At 38.2% G+C, this 17,243-nt stretch overlaps 1 long non-coding RNA gene across 1 annotated transcript in view; it reads right to left on the bottom strand.

Annotated features, from left to right (window-relative positions):
* LOC141581615 (uncharacterized) overlaps window positions 1-17,243 on the bottom strand; it is a 174,071-nt gene that overhangs the window by 147,402 nt on the left and 9,426 nt on the right. Inside the window, exons 4-5 of the long non-coding RNA XR_012514346.1 lie at window positions 10,437-10,557; window positions 9,581-9,656 (exon numbers count right to left, since the gene is read on the bottom strand). This is a non-coding gene — a long non-coding RNA (uncharacterized LOC141581615). The remainder of the gene's footprint in view (window positions 1-9,580; window positions 9,657-10,436; window positions 10,558-17,243) is intronic.

Below are 17,243 nucleotides of genomic sequence, written 5' to 3'. Positions count from 1 at the left end.
TATTTTGTTCTATCATTCTTTTATTGTAATCAAAGTTTTCCTATTAATAATGAATGCATACTAGGATCGTCTTTTGCTATATTAATGAATTTTTTCATCCATAGTAGTTAAGTTTTATTTGTTGCAATTCCATAAATAAAATGACTTTGCAATTCTGCCTCAGGGAGGAAAAGCTTCAGCAAAATAAATTAATAAATATACTATTAAATAAAATTTTATTTAGCATTTGGTTTTTCAAAACTGATTTACTGAATAAATAATACATTTGGAAGAATACCTGCTTATTCAAATTTTTTTCATCTTACAGCAGATAAAAATTTTTAGTGAAGAGATGGGAAAATGAAAGTGTGTTTTGCTAATAGTGATACTCCACCTTCAAAGATAATAACAAAAAAATAGTTTGTATACTTGAATACAACATATAGAAACAAACAGAAATTTGAGTTAAATATCAGAGATTCAGGGGCACTGAAATCTGCAGATAATGAGACTGTGGTTCTGTTTTGAAAAGCTGTGACTCCTAATGTATGAGTTTGCTTTTGCTGTGTAACAAGCTTAAAAAAGCTTGGAGTAGTTGAAAACAATTACTATTTATGTAATTCATGATTCTGTGGGTTAGAAATTTAGGCTGGGATCAGCTGATTCTTTAGGTCTCAACTCTGCCCTCCCATGCATCTTCATCCAGCAAGAGCAGGGTAGCAAGGTTAAGAGGTTTTGCTGATGGTCACTACCTCCTTCGCATACATGAGAACTTGGCTAGGAAAGTTCACAGTCCTGAAGCATGTAGTCTGTCATTTTCCGGCAAGCTAGCACTGGTGTGTTCACAGAGTAAAGAGAATGAATGGGATGGGAGGGATCTCAAGAGAGATTACAAAAAGTATGGTATGCAAAGTGTCTTGAAATCTGGTATTGAAATGAAAATCTGTTATTTCCACTGTGTCTGTTGGCCAAAACAAGTCACAAAGCCAGTCCAGATTCAAGGGAATGGCAGGGCCTCTACCTTTTGATGAGAGAGGCTACAAAGTCACATTATTAAAGTTATGGCCAGAGCACAGTAAGGGATTGTGACCATTTTTTGCAATCTATATATTTAATAAAATTATTTGGACTAAAATCACTTTAATATCTTTGAATAAAATCTCAACACCATCAACCTCTGTTTTACAGTGCTTCATATCACCATATTCACCTCTAAACAGATAAATAGAAAAAGTTCCCTTTGGAGCCCAGGGAACACTACAGTTTTTGGAAGAAGTAACTACCTGACTATGGGTATCAAGTGCCCTATTAAAGACTGTGTCCTATGAGGTTGATTGTAAACTGACAGCTTATCTAATAGTTCCTCAAGTGCTGGCTGCAATGCCTTCCTTCCCTGATCTCTACAAGGTACCTTCTATCAAAACAAAAATTCTATTGCTTCTCTGGCATTTGCAGGACTTGGGTTTCATACTCATCTGCTTGAATCATACATGCATTCATAGACTCATGGACTTGTGGTTCACGGTGACCCACTGCAGTGGCAGATGGGCCTCTCTGCACAAGTGCAAAGATTAGTGCAGCAATTTTAATACTCTGAGGGAGTCACAGGTACTTTCGAGAAGACAGAGGCTATGAACCCTCTAAAAATTTGCATCACACATTCATGCAAATTTTGTACATAATTTCAGGAGGTCATTAGACCTCCTAATGCCCATCCTTGGAGCTTCTAAGAGCCTATGGACCCATTTGGAGGACCCTGCTCTTGATTATTGAAATAAATGTTCTTATACTATGGCATTAAGCTAGTTCACTCAGAGGTAGCAATCCAACATAAAAGAGCAGCCAAAGGTCATTTGAAGTCAGTCACTAAGTTCTGACTTCTCAAACCATTAATGTTCAGGCATTATTTATTCTGAGACAGACAAGGCTCCAGTCTCTCTTCCCAAATGTGAGAGAACAAAAACAAACTCCTAAGCATGAATCTCACAATCAGTTACAGAATCGCCACCTGTGGTTGTGACAGCAGAATCATCCTTAGGCCACAGCCCCTCTCAACTGAGAAGTTAGAACTTGATGCTTTTCGAGCAGTGACCCTCTTTGAGGCAAGACACTGCTTCTATTAAGAGACTTCATTGATACATTTACAGAATAAATAAATGACGTCATAGATTTACTTCAAAATAATCCAGGGTGGGAGGAGTATATGAATAAGACAAAATTGGTCACAAGCATGTAATTATTGAAGCTGGGTGATGAGAGAATGAATTCTCTCTACTTTGTTACATATTTGAATTTTCTGTAATGGAAAATTAAAGAGAGAAAGAGACTACAATGCTTATTTCAAAAGAAAAGTCAATCCAGGTAAAATAGAGGAGCAGAAATATATAACTGTCTTTTCAATCACTCTAGAATGAAAGGGTTTTCTAAGTCCTTCTTTGCTCTTTTCTACAGGACCACAATATCTCTTTGGTCCTCTTATTTCATTTTGAAAGTCCCTTTGGCCTGGTTTTTTACTTGTTGAAGGAGGTTATGAAAAAATGGTTTTAGAACAGTAAGGCAGATGATACTCTTAGTTAAACCATAGCATATGTCACCATCAGTTCCTTGGACTCTTCCACTCTCTGCTCGAGGGCTACTTGACCAATCAGATGGGGGTCCCAAAGTACATCACTAGGAAGCAATTCATTCTGTGATATCAACTTCTCACATTGCCTGCTGTCCTCCCTTTCTAGGGTGACTCAACCTGAGCAGTAAAGAACACAGATGCCAGTTGATAAACAGTGGCCAGGATGTCACTAACCCAGAGCCTCATTATTCTTAACTTCAAAATGAAGGAAAATCCAAACTGATCTACTCAACGGGATTATTACAACTACAAATTAAACAATTAAACGAGGCAGTGACTATGGCAGCTGTTTGTAAATTCTAAAGGGATTTGTTTCAGATTGTGTTTGATGGAGTTTCCCCAGGGGTCTCTGAGAGCATAGTGCTCCTTCTGGCCCACCCCAGCCTCCTCCAGAGCAGTTATGTTTCAATCTGTTCTTGTACAGGGGTTCTGTGGAGAACGTCAATTGAAAAATTGTTCTGTTGCTAACAAAGATAAGGTTAAAAGTTGGGAGCTACTTCCAACTAAATATTAGTTGTGAGGAAAAAAAAATTCCTGAAATCATGAATCTTGTCAATGGAAAAATACAATTTGATTTGACATATATGTTCTATCTATTTGCTATTTTTTAAATAGTTAATATATTTAAGCAAAAATAGCCTTTTAGGAATGCATCTATTAAAGAAAGCAGGGTAGGTTAGAAAGTCTCAGAAGACGTATGCATGCAATGGAAACAGCAGTATTCTGGAACCAGAATAAGAATCAGATGGCCTGGGTTTGAATCCTGACACCACCTTTTAGTACTGGCATGATTTCAATAAACTGTTTTATGGGTTTGTTCTCAGTTTCTTCAACTGCGACCTATTTAAAATAATGCTTGTCTTGTCGTGAGGGTTAAATAAAAGTTGTAGATGCCTGGCACTCCAAAAAGAGACTCTAAGAAAAAAAAAATCTTTGCTAGGATAACTTTCCTTTCCATCATGAGAAACTATGATACTTCTTTCATTAAAAGAAGAATTATGTAGCCATTCTCATCTTCCATTTTCCTTCACCTGCTAAAAAATTCAGAGCCACTTTAGGCCTCAAACTGTAAGAACTAGGCTGACGCTGATAGTCTGTGAATGTGTGTTCTTCCTTTCTCTGCTATTGAATTTCTAGCTTTATATAAAATTTCCTTGATCTTAATTTTCGATTACCTTTCTAACATGTGAGCTCTCATCCAAGCCACTCTCAATTCTTTGTGGAGAGAAGTAGTAGGGTTGAGAGGATGAAGCAGGGAAGGGAGGAAGAGGAAGGAGAAGGTTTATGGAGAATGGATAAGAGAATGGATCTAGTATTTTTTTCCACAAATGCTCATAGGCAGTTGTAAAAACAAAAACATAATATGCTGTATATAGTTGATCACAGCTTCTGGGGACTGCTGTATTGGAATGTTTAATTAATAACACTTTATATCTGCAGTATTCTATCTCTTTCCCAAGTTGCTGTGTCTATGATGTGAGAATGCCACAGACAACACAGTCCCGTTACGGTCTTTTCTGACAATTTCAAGAAGGCACCAGCAAGAACTCAGAAGTGCACAGTCTCTCCTCTTCTCTCTCTCTCTCTCTCACTTTGTTATTACAGTTTGGGTTATTAAATATAATACACTGGAGCCTTGCTATAACAGCCAATCTTTGCCACCAGCCACATAATTTATTTATGTACCTAGAAATATTCCTGTAAAACATCTGTGAACTATAGATGGATAGATAAATGGTAAGTGATAGCTGAAAGAAAAATAGTCTAGACTTCAGAGGAATCTAATAATTCAAACTTACAACAGACAGCCTGAAGATAGTTAACATACATAGTATTGATTATGTCAAGATTTAGTGCTCTGGAAAAACCTCATAAAAAACAACATTTTGCTATCATAGGGGTTTGAGAGAGAGAGGCAATTAAAATGCAAGAAGCACCAGTGTTGTTCATATGGAATTTTACAAATATTTCCAGGAATAACACCATTGTCTCCTAAGAATAGATGTTTGGTTACCAATCTATCTTCTGAAAAACCAAAGAACACCTTTTGTTCATTAAAATTAAAAAGTGTCCCCTGAGAGCTGTCTGCTCAGGGTTTACCCCTAGTGTTTATGTTACAGCCCAAATGCATCCCCGTTGAATAAGGTATCAGCTGCCGTGCCATGTGACAACTCTAACCCAAACGGTGCTCTGGCATTGCTGTCGACACATTGTTCCTACACAGAAAGGCTGGAGGTTACTGTGGAGCATGATGATTATAAATAGACACTGCACATTCTATCATATTTTCCCTGCTTATTTATCCTTACTCTACTCTGTACCTAGGTGATCTCACTTTTTTCCATATCCCTAAATATTGCTCTTCTACTACAGCTTCCAAAGTTACAGCTTTATCCTTGAACCCCAAACCTAGAATTTCAAGCCTTCCAGAGAACACCATTTGGGTGTCCTGATGGCATGTCAAATTAAATTTTAGAAGACAAATTCCTCCTCCTCCTCCTTCCTGTATGCCATCCCCAACTCCTCCATTAGGTAATTCATGTTTGGAAATGACCCTTCCACCCACTGCCTCTTTGTTTTCAAAGAATCAGCCTGGCTGCCCTGCAGACTTGTGTACGCATGGAAGAGGGTTGATGGGATGGTCAGAACTGACTCAAGATATGAGATCTTATGCTATGGCTCTCAGATAGTTTTTCTTACAACCTCCTCTCTGCTTGAAAAGCCCTCTGCCCATGCCTCTGTCACAGAACTTAGCTCATCAATGTGTAACTAGTTGATTTATGTCTCTCCATTTTTGGTATTTGAACACCTCAAAGGTACAGAAAATGTAATGTAATCCAGATTTTTAGAGTATATTTCTGAATAGGCACCTCTTAATTCATTTGGAAAACAGCCATTAAACAACTACTGTGTGCTACATGTTGAAGATACAATTGTAAAAATGACAGAGCTTGTTCACCCTCAAGCAGCTAGGGACCACAGACCAGGAGGCCAAAATGCTGTTACAGTGTAAGTTCTGATACCATATATAAAAGCACATGGGAAAATGTTTAATCACCAGGTAGACAGAATGGAAAACAAGGCAGGGACTAAGGAGAGAGATGTGAAGTGCTTACAGCACAACATTTAAGGAGGCACAAACTCTTAGTCATGCATGTGTAGCACCCGGGATAAGCACATCCTTAAATCTCGTTTTTAGGCACCTCATCCTAGCCCTGGCACTGATGGGAAACTTATGACCTGCCCATATATACTAAGAATCATTTGTGAAAATATTCCAATGAAGATTGGTAGAGCCTTAGAGACCAGGATCCTCTCTAATGGTAAATTAAATATTTTATAGGATGTGAACAGACTCTCTTTTATTAAAGGGAGTACGTGGGAGATTAAGCATAATTACTTTAGCTAGGTTGGTAAGTAAAACCCCCACAAATAAAAAATAATGAAAATTAGAGTAAAACATGTGCTTACAAAGTTCCAGTAAGGGTACACATTTGAAAGAGAGACGGTATAAAATAGTGGTTAAGGCAATGGCTTATACTGCTCTGTCTTTTACTAGCTACCTTTCTATACCTTAGCAGTTTCCTCACCTGGAAAATGGCAATAATAACTCCCTATTTTATAGATTTGCTGCAAAGACTAATTAATTAAATTTTACAGGATTGTGGCAAAGACTTAATCTATGAAAGAGCTTATAACAGTGCCAGGCACACTGTGAACATCCAATGCATGTTAACTCATCTTATTATTTTTTAATTCCTCTAACTCTTCTTAGGGTGTACTCCTATAGAGTATGATAGCTAGAATTTCAAGACCTCTTGATTTGCTATCTCAGAGCATCTTGAGGAATTAGGTGAGATATTTATACAACTGCCCTCAGGATATCCTGCAAAGACACTTTTCAACTAGCCTGTTTCCAACTTAACCTCTCCTCCATTTTCAATCTTCTATTCTGGAGTTTCTTATAATTAATGACAATGAGAAATTTATTTGTTTTTATTTACATTACCCAGTTTTAAATCCTCTACTGCACAACTGGTATGCATTTATTATGTGTGTGTGTGTGTGTGTATGTATGAGTGTGTTTAGCAATTTGCTCCTCAGTGAAAATGTAAGCTCCCATGAGGTCGCAGCTTTGTTCATGCTGTATTGTCCTCACTCAGTACAATAGCAGGCACTCAAATATATTTAAACAAACGATGGAATGAGTTGATGAATTTTCAACTTCTTTCATTCCTTTCTCTTATTCTCCATTAACTGATATAAACCCTGTCAATTTTATCTCCCGAATATCACTCACAGTTTGTTCTGGCCACACCACCACCACCACTGTACCTCAAGCCATCATCATCTTCCACCTGGATTATGGTGATAGCTTACCTGTGCCCCTTCCTCAAGTCTCCCATTTCTCCAAAACAGCCTTCTTGGTGCAATCTGAGTGCTGTGGTGCTCTTACTAATATGAAAATCAACCACATTCCTCCACTGCTTACAGTATTTCAAAGCGATACAAAAAGGTCATGTGCTGTATTATTTCATTTCTATAATATTCTAAAAAATGCAAAACTAAAAAGAATGAGAACAGATTTAGTCAATGCCAGAGGCAGAGATGGGGGTGGTGAAGAAGGTACAACTGAGAGGGAGTAACTTGAAAGATTTCCTTCATGGCAATGAAACAGCTCTGTATCTTGATTGATTAGTGGTCCCATGGATGTATACATAGAATCAAATTTTATAGAACTACAAACACACACACATGCACACACACGCCATTAGTGAATTTTAAAACTGGTCAAATGAGACCTATAGTCTAGATAATAGCATTGTATCAATGTCAGTTTCTTGGTTTTGATATTGTGCTATAGTTACATGAGATGTCACCATTGGAGGAAGCTGGGTGAAAAGTTTATAGCCCCTAGGCACTATTTTTGCAACATCCTATAATTATTATTATTATTATTTTTAATTAATTAATTTTTTTTATTGCATTTTAGGTTTTGGGGTACATGTGAAGAACATGCAAGATTGTTGCATAGGTACACACATGGCAGTGTGATTTGCTGCCTTCCTCCCCTTCACCTATATCTGGCATTTCTCCCCATGCTATCTCTCCCCAACTCCCCACCCCCAACTGTCCCTCCCTATTTCCCCCCAACAGACCCCAGTGTGTAGTGCTTCCCTCCCTGTGTCCATGTGTTCTCATTGTTCAACACCTGCCTATGAGTGAGAACATGCGGTGTTCGATTTTCTGCTCTTGTTGTGTCAGTTTGCTGAGAATGATGGTTTCCAGGTTCATCCATTATTTTTTTAATTCTTAAAGAAAAGTTTCAAAGAACCATCATATCCCTTAAGGAAAAACAAATATAGCTGCATCATCTTGATTCATAAGATTGAAGAGCCTGACCTCCGATTGCATCTCAAGCTTCCTTGTTTAATTTGTTTGTAAGTGGACCAGTGAATCCTAATTCATTTTATCCTGCTGTTTTATTCATTTGAAGCTCTAAAATAATTTAAAATGACTATATAAAAACAAAAATAAATAATATGCCTTATATTCTTGGTGGTTGCCTCAGTTAGCTATAACTGCATAACAAACCACCAGAAACTCAGAATCTTAAAAGAACAATCTTATCTTATCACTTAAGTCAATGTGTCACCTGGGTTCACTTATGTATCTGTGGTGAGCTGTGGGTCAGTCTTCGGTAGCCAGTGTTCAGCTAGCAATAGGCATTTCTAAAATGGTCTTAGCTGAAGCAACTAAGCCCCTCCACGTGGTGTTTAATCCTCCAGCAGACTATTCACACAGCTGTAGCAACATTCCAAAAGAAGGAAGTGCTCGAAGCTAGACTGGTGTGTGGTCACTTTCACCAAATTCTTTGGCCAAAGTATGTTAAAAAGCCAATCTGTATTCAGGAGATGGAAAAATGGAAGTCATCTCTTGGGAGGAGCCGCAAAATCACATTGCAAAAGATGTGGACACAGTGTGAAAAATCAGGGCAACAACTACTAAAATCCTCTAACAGAAGCCATCAAAACACAAATAACATATTTCCATTATAATACAAAATGCTAAGGTTCTGAATGAAATCACAAACATATTTCTAGCCTGAATTCAATATATTGAAAAACTGCATGATATGAAGCCATGGAAAATTGCCATCGTTTACAGACAAATAAATGTTCTTCATCCCACTAAGCTTCTGCATTTGGCAAGTCTTTAAAAATCTGGTGCTTTCTTCTTTCAGCCCTCTTCTAGATTTAATTTCTTTTTTATTTCTTGTTGCGTTTCAGTCTTAATGAAGCACCTTAGCATTCAACTTGCAGCTGGCTACTCCCAGGGAGAGGCATTGTTTAATATTAATGTTCACCTAAAATGAAGCAACGCCCTGCTGCCTTCACAGCCATTCAAGGAGAAATTCTCACCCACCGAGAGAGGTAGGTAAGGATGAGGTTGCTGCCCTCATTTTGTCCTTAAGGTGCAGCAGACTGAAGAGGGAACTGCCAGATGGAGGTGGAGAATTGGATCCTGCTGCCTGAGTCAATGTGAGCTGCAAAACTCTAATCATCTGAGTGGGCAGGAAGTCACCTAAGCAATTCAGCTAGTGGGTGCCCATGTGAAAGGGAGATAATTATCAATGTCACTTCTAAGACAGGAAGGTCCTACGGAACGAAATAGATTCTACCAGCACGTTGCATGGAACCTACTGAAATGCAGACAGCAATTTGTGAAATGTTACGGGAGCAGTAGAGCAGGCTTAAATCAAATTCAGCAGCAGGCAATTAGTTGATAAAATAACTATTTTCTTGTGCTTTGGTCTCTATGATGTAACATGACTTTAAATTTTGGATGACAAGTCATTTCTGTGTATTAGAATGAAAATGCTACTTTTCGCAAGTAGGGTTTACTCTGTGGATTTCTTTATATCCATGTTACAGGTAAAGCAAGAAAACGAATGAAGTGTGCCTACCAACTTACCCGCCTGACATGATGATTTGGAAAAGGAAACAGTGTGCTCTCCCTAAAAAGTCTCTTCCCAGGATCAAATTCAGCTCTAACAAAAGTAAAGAAAAAGTGGGAATTATTTGAAGTAAAGATTCCTAGGACTAAAGTTTGTCTCTGTTCTTATCTATATTCTTCAATGGTGATTCTTTTTCCTCTTGGCTAAAGATAGGCTTGTGGCAACTAGCGCAGTTTGCATTATCTATACAATCTTCAAAGCTATCAATGCTGCTATTTTAAGCACATGGAAAACGTATGAATGTGAGAAACGGTAGCCATATTTTACCTCGGTACCAGATCTCTTTCGGCAGAGGAAGAATGTGCATTTTTTCATATCTTAATAAGATTTCAATACTCAAATCTTAATAAAACCTCAACTACTACTCTCATATTTCCCAGTGTTAGTACACAGGTATTACACAAAATGCCAAGAACTCAGTAAATGGAGACATCATACAAATAAATGGATTTGGGATTATGGACTGCTTCTCAGTGTTTTGTTAGGCTGACATGTGACAGACACACTGGATTGTTCAGGGAAGGGCAGGATGTGATTTAGGGGCCAGCCTATGTTCTGGCCTATGGACATCTTGTTCCTGACTTATTTAAGTCAGATTAGAGACAAAAATCTCTTATAAATATGCATGGGTGATACAGCTCCTGATAAATAGTCCAACAAGATCTGGGCAGTTTAGGATAATACAATCACACAAAAACAGCTCTACATATCATAGCGAATATCAGAGTTTATAATTTACAAAACATTTTTTTATTAAGGTAGTAAATCTTTATGATAGCCTAGTGAGGTAGAGTATGAGTTTATTGTAGATACCTTAGGTTCCAAAGTTTGAGGGCTCCTCTGCCCCAGGCCCCTCAGTTTGCAAATAAATGGTCAATCCAGGATCCCAAACTTGTTTTATTCCAAACTTAATTTTCTTTCTACTGTTATCATCCTGGTAAAAATAAGAAAAACAAAATTCAGCCCCTCCCTCCCCACCCACAACCCTCTAAAAAAGTGATTGAAAATTTAAAATTATATCAAAATTAAATGGAATTGACCAGGACAGAAAGCAAAGTTAATTGTAACAGAAATGTTTATTTGATTATTTTTAATTGTCACTAACATCCTTTGAGGAAAGGAGGATAAGAAATATATCCCATGTGACAAGTGAGGAAACAGTCCCGCTGGTGAAGCACTGTGACACTTTGCTGACCGTGAGGCCATTCTGCCCTTCTTGCCAATTCAGAACTTGGAGGCATCCTAGCCTGCCTTTTACCATAGAGCGAATCCCAGAGAGTGCTGGGGTGAATTTCTGTGGAAATTAGATAGCAGGACTGTGTTATGTAGGTTGTAATTCTGAAAGTGGTATGTGCTGCCTAATAGAGCCAGTTTTCAACTCTCCACTTCTAAAAATACTTCTCCTAATATAGAAATTTAACCAAAGTCTAAGCCTTCCATTACACAACGAAAGAATCTGGAGCTAATATCTCTCTGGAGTTCATTTACCCATTGACGTTGAGTTCTGGCACTTTCTAGAGCTCTTTGGATATAGGCAGCTCTCCCATGTCTCACAGAGCTGGGTCGAGATCAAGTGAAATAGTCAAGCACCTGACTTTATACACTAAGAGTAGGTGCTCCGTATGTGTTTACTCCCTATCTTTTGATTCCACTCAACTGCTCCTTGCTACACCTTTCTCAAAAATACTCTCTAGCCTGGGACCACTCACTGATACCTAAACCTTTGCCCATGCTGGTCCATACACCTGCAATGTCCTTCTTCCTGCTCCTGCTTAGAAAGGTAAGTCCTGTCTCTCACATTCTCAATGGAGTTTCTAGAAGCTTCTCCCATTATAAGCACAAACCCCCAGCCCCCAGCCTTCCTCCACTATTCACATCCCAAGAGAAGTGCGTTGTGTTGGTTAATCACATATCTGCCTGTAAAGAAGTTCTGAGCTCAATAAGCATTTATTGGATTAAATTTAGGGGAAGTCATCAAGTAGGCTAAGAGTCACCTGAGGAGAGAAAAGAAAAAAAAAGGAATGGTAGAAATAACAAAAACACATATTTGATCTACTTAAACTATTGCCTTGAGCCATGTCTAAATGTTTCTATGACAGAGTAAAATAGCTGCAGCACAATAAGAAATATGGCTTTTATTAAGTATTTGCACATAAATTCATTGACTAGCATGCTTAAAGTTATCTGGGTGGCTCAGGAAATATATTTTTATTTTATTTTGAGAAAAAATAATTTTAGGAGGGCTAGTGTGTTTTATTTTGCTTTGTTTCATCTATTGGATGTTTAGTTTTGCTGTTTTCTTTTTCTAGGCAAAGAATGGCAATCACAAATACTTCTTAGACCAACTATTCTGGATTACATTATCTCTGCTGTTCTCTAAGTATTGTCATAACTACTTGCTATCAGGGACACAGAATTGAGGTAAAGCTCCTGATAAATAGGGTCATGTTTAAATACATGAGCTTTGGAGCTCATACCATCTGGTTCAAAACTTGACACAGTATTTATAAACTGTTTGACCTCGAGCCTCTTTATGCCTCAAGTTTCCCATATGTAAAATGGGATGATAATGGTACCTAATTCATAAGCCCATTGTGAGGATTCAAAGAGTTATTATATATAAAGCATATCAAATAATGTCTTGCATATAATAAGTACTTTATAATTATTCACTGTTATTATTAGAAAAATATAATGGTTTAAATCAGATGTCCTAGATAATGCAGTATATATGGTAACCAAATCAGTTACCCAATGCTAAGTAACAAACCACCCAACACACAGTGACTTAAAGCAACTGTTTTATCTGTATGGTTCTGGGGCTGACTGGACGTAGCTAGGCGGTTCTTGCTAAGGTGTCCCATGTGTTTACTGTCAGACACTGGATGAGGCTGGACTCATCTCAAGGGCTTTCTCACTAACAGGTCATGCAGAAAATCCATGTCAGCGAGGACTTCTGCTGGGGCTGAATATCTATATGTGGCTTTCCATGTGTCCTGAGCCACCTCACAGTATGGTGACCAGATTCCAAAGGCAAGCCTCCTGAGAGAGCTAGAGGAATGCCACCTTGCCTCTTATGAAGTAGTCTCAGAAAGTCAGATGGTGTTACTTCCACCAGACTCTATTGGTCCAGGCAGTCCCATCTTAAGGGGAGGTGACATAAACTCCAGCTGTTGGTAGGGAATGGCAAGGTCACATTGTAAGAAGATTAGCTGGGATGGAAAGCATTGTTCACCCATCTTTTGGGACTACAGCCTGCCACTGTCAACTATGCACATAGTAAGCATTCAGTGAGAACTGTGGAATGGCAAAGACTACAGGGTCTTTGGTAAGAATTTTTACTGTAAGACAAAGAAAACCGCTCAAACTAGTTAAACAAACCAAAAAGTAATTTTTAGAAACTTTTCTGTTTTGACACAGAACACTGGGGAAGTTAAGTCTCTTGAAGGACTGTTTCCAGGGACTGTTGAATTTCTCTTCAAAACGTGTCTGAAGTCCACTGTATCTCACCACTTCCGTAACTATCATTCTCATCCTAGCCGCCATCATCTTTTACCTGGGATGTTGCAATGTCCTAACAACTCTTTCCTTTTCTTCCCTCTGGTCCCTACTGTCTGTTCTCCACATGGCTACTTGGGATCCCTTCCATTTGTAAGGTGGATTTTAATACCTATTTGATCAAAACCTTGCAGAATCCTCTCATTAAATTCAGCTAGACCTCCTAAGACCTTACCTTGGCCCTCAAGGCCCGCTATGATCTTGCCCTTGGTATTTCTTTGCCACCATCACCTGCCACGCTTGTCTTTGTTTCCCCCACCCTCACCTCTTCCTTGAACATCCAAGCATGCTCCCACCTTCAGGCCTTTGCTGTTGCTGTTCACTCTGCCTGGGCCACATTTTTTCCTAGATGTCAGGATGGATCTCTGTAATAGTCCATTCTAAAACTGTTATAAAGAAATGCCTAAGACTGAGTAATTTACCTGTATAAAGAAAAGAGGTTTAATTGGCTCATGGTTCTGTGGCTGTATGGGAAACATGATGCTGGCATCTGCTCAGCTTACGGGAAGCCTCAGGAAACTTACAACCATGGTGGAAGGCAAATCTTCTCCCATGATTCAGTCACCTCCCACCAGGTGCCACCTCCAGCACTGGGGATTACAATTCAAGAAGAGATTTGGTGGGAGCACAGATCCAAACCATATCAGTTTCCCCCTTTTATTCTTTCAGGATTTTATTCAGGTATCTCCTACCAGGGAGATCTTCTCTGACCCATCATTTCCAAAGTAGCATGTATAACAACACGCCCTGGAAGACAGACTTGTTTTATAGCCCCAGTAATGAATTCCAAAAGGAAGGAATCCAACTGGCTCATCAGAGCTTGAGTGTCCATCATGGTTCATCCATTACTTCTAGGTTGGGAGTGTTGGAGTTGTCAGAAGCAAAAGGACAGACCTGCTAAAACTACTTCTTACTCAGGGTACAGTTCTCGAGGACAAGGGACATTGGGAACTGTGAAATTATTCTATCACATGTCTAATGGAGTTGAAAAAGAGGCAGCCATAACTCTGCTACTAACTCCTTGGGTGACCTTAGGCAAGTTCAAAGTCTGGGACTCAGCTTCTTTTCCTGTCAAATGATGATAGAATTATCTGCTACAATTACTTGCAAGGAGATGATGACTAAGATGAAAAAGTAAGTCAGGATAAGGTCTTAGATGTGCTTTAAAATACTTCGGTCCCAACAAGAGATAGATGAAGCAAGTTTGAAAAATCTTGATGACCTGGGTGATAGGTATACGCTATTCATTATACTGTTTTCTGAACTTTTGGGTTTGTTCAAAAACTTGCGTAAGGAAAAATATGAACTACTTCAAAAAGGTAAGGAATAAATAACACAGTAATAAGTAGAATCTATATATTGATGGTCCCATGATGTAGCCTTTATATCTTCTTTTGTTTATTGAGATTATATCATAGTTGCCTTCTTTTAATCTGTTTCTAAAATAACCCAAGTTTGAAAATTACTTGGCACCATTATCACGACAACAATGGTGCTTTTAAAACGTAAATTCCATGGGGTTAGTTTTGAAGATTTTGGTATGATTAGAAACTTCAGCACAACATTCTAAAAATACCTTTAAATAAAATCTTAAGAAATAGGGACACAGTGTATGGGCATTCAGTGGGAAAGGTACAGGCCACGTCTCAGGTCTCATTTCTTTTTTGTGTCACATTCCTTTGGTGGCTGTCACATCACCCATTCTATCATCAAGAGCGGCTCTGAAAAAAAAAATAACTCCTTTGATCCCTCCTCCTCAAAACTAGCATATCCAGGCCTTCACATTCCAGTGGTTTCACAGCTGATCCTCTTAGGACATATAGAAGGTGACAAACGTAACCAAAAGAAATTACAAATGTTACAGTATCTTACTAAATCATGGCCCACACATTGATTGCTGAGATGATTAATAAGATCTCCATTGAATTTCCAACCATAGCTTTCATGCCTGACAATGAAACTTACAAAACCTGTTTTTTCTTCTTTCTCTCCATTTCCAGGACAAAGATTCTGCTCCCAGCAGACCTGGAAGAACCCAGTGCATTAGTCTCAATGTTCTTTGCATCTCTCAAGACCTCCAGATCCACTTAGAGCAACTTCCCTGGGCTTGTGCCCTACAAAGCAACCCCTTTAGGAGACATACCTAATGTAGATAATAGGCAACGGATGCAGCAAACCACAACCATGGCATGTGTATACTTGTGTAACAAACCTGCATGATCTGCACATTTACCCCAGATCTTAAAGCACATTTAAAAGGAAAAGAATTTTCAAAACAGATTATCTAATTAACAAAATCTGTCCTGGACACTTAAGATCTCTATCTAAACCCCTTGATTCTGTCCAATTTATTTAAAGTGCAGAAATTTCCATTTTAATGTTAAAGTGCCTAAAAAGTTTTCTTATTTTCAGTTTTAAACCAGTAGGTATTATCCAAATTTGAGAATTCAGGATATTGTCCATCATAAACATAAGAAATCTTGCACATGAGTGATGCTCAACAAACCATTAGGGCAGACAGGGTTGGCGACAGGATTCTGCTCTGGGATTTCCAGGGCTGACTAACAAATCACCTGAAATAACTGACTGTAAACAGTAGGCCTGGTTGAGGGTCAACAGAAAGTACCTGTTGCACTGCAGAACACTAAAAATATAGGATTCGGGGACAATTCCTCAAAGGACAACATTGTTAAAAGCCAGGATGTGGTCCTCAATCAGGTTTTATAGGCGAACCCCTGGAGTTTTCATGAACCACACTAACCCATTAAACCTTGGAAGTCAATAGGCCACTTGGAACTAGTTTAATTATATAGTAACAGACTGTAAAAGTAAGTGTTCTACTTCGAGCACTTTCCCATTTATTTTAAATGAATTCCTCAGGGAGGGGGGAAACAAAGACCTATACGTGGAATGGAAGTGGGTCATTTGTAAAATCATCTTACAGCTTGAGAGAAATACCAACTCCAATCGTCCCTCCACATATTCAGCTGTAGCTGACATGTACGGAAAAGCAAAGGGCAGAATTCTCTGTCTCTTCACCTGAGTAAATCTACCTTTTTAAAATACGGAGATTAATTACTGTGGCTCTTCTGATGATTTACAATCTTCTGATGATTACAAGAATACTTTGAATTTTTTTCTATTCTACTTTTTCCGTTTTGGCACCAGTTAAGTGGGGATCCCCTGCCTTACCTCTGCTAGAAATGAATAATGCTAGTGGCTACTATAGAAATGCTGAGTGGTAGAGTTTTAAATGGCATACATTAATAATAAGCTTCTATTTGTTAATCTGATTAGAAAACTCTCAAATCCAGAAGCGCTGTTTTTCCCTATTGTTTTACAAGCCTGTACCCAGGTGTTTGGATGAGAGCACGATGTCACATCACTCAAGAGAACTGACTGGCACTGCCATCTGGCTGCTCTTGGATTAGTCATGTCTCACAAAGCAGGTCACAATTTCATTTGTTTTATAACCAGAAATGAATGTCATTAACAGTTGAGCAGAACATGCATATATATAAAATGCCTGTATGTATAATGTAACATAAATGTGTACATATACTTCTGCATTTTATACATATATGTATACATATATACATATATTCATTTTATACATTTATATACACATAGAATTGCTACTAAAAGTGAATATGTATAAGGCCTATGACTTAGCAATTCTGCTCTTAAGTATAAAAACCAAGAGAAATGTGTAGGCTTGTGTACCAAAAGATACGTTCAAGTGCATTCACAGCAGCAGTATTTGTAATAGCCAAATATGCATACATATGTATACATATTTGTATACATATGTATACAAATGTTTCATAAGCCAAATACATACATACATATATATATATATATATATATATATATATATATATATATATAAAATAGCCAAATATGTATATGTGTGTGTGTGTGTGTGTGTGCATATACATAAAATGCAGAAATATAGGTGCAGGTGTAGCCTGTAACGTATCCATCAGAACCCAAGGAAAGCTTTCATTGAGAAAAAGATTTGGAAGATACTTACTTACAACTGGACACACTTAAATTGTTTCT

This window comes from Saimiri boliviensis, chromosome 16 (assembly GCF_048565385.1).
Source record: "Saimiri boliviensis isolate mSaiBol1 chromosome 16, mSaiBol1.pri, whole genome shotgun sequence".
In the NCBI taxonomy this organism is placed as follows: domain Eukaryota; kingdom Metazoa; phylum Chordata; class Mammalia; order Primates; family Cebidae; genus Saimiri; species Saimiri boliviensis.
This window is presented reverse-complemented; position numbering and strand designations above follow the sequence as displayed.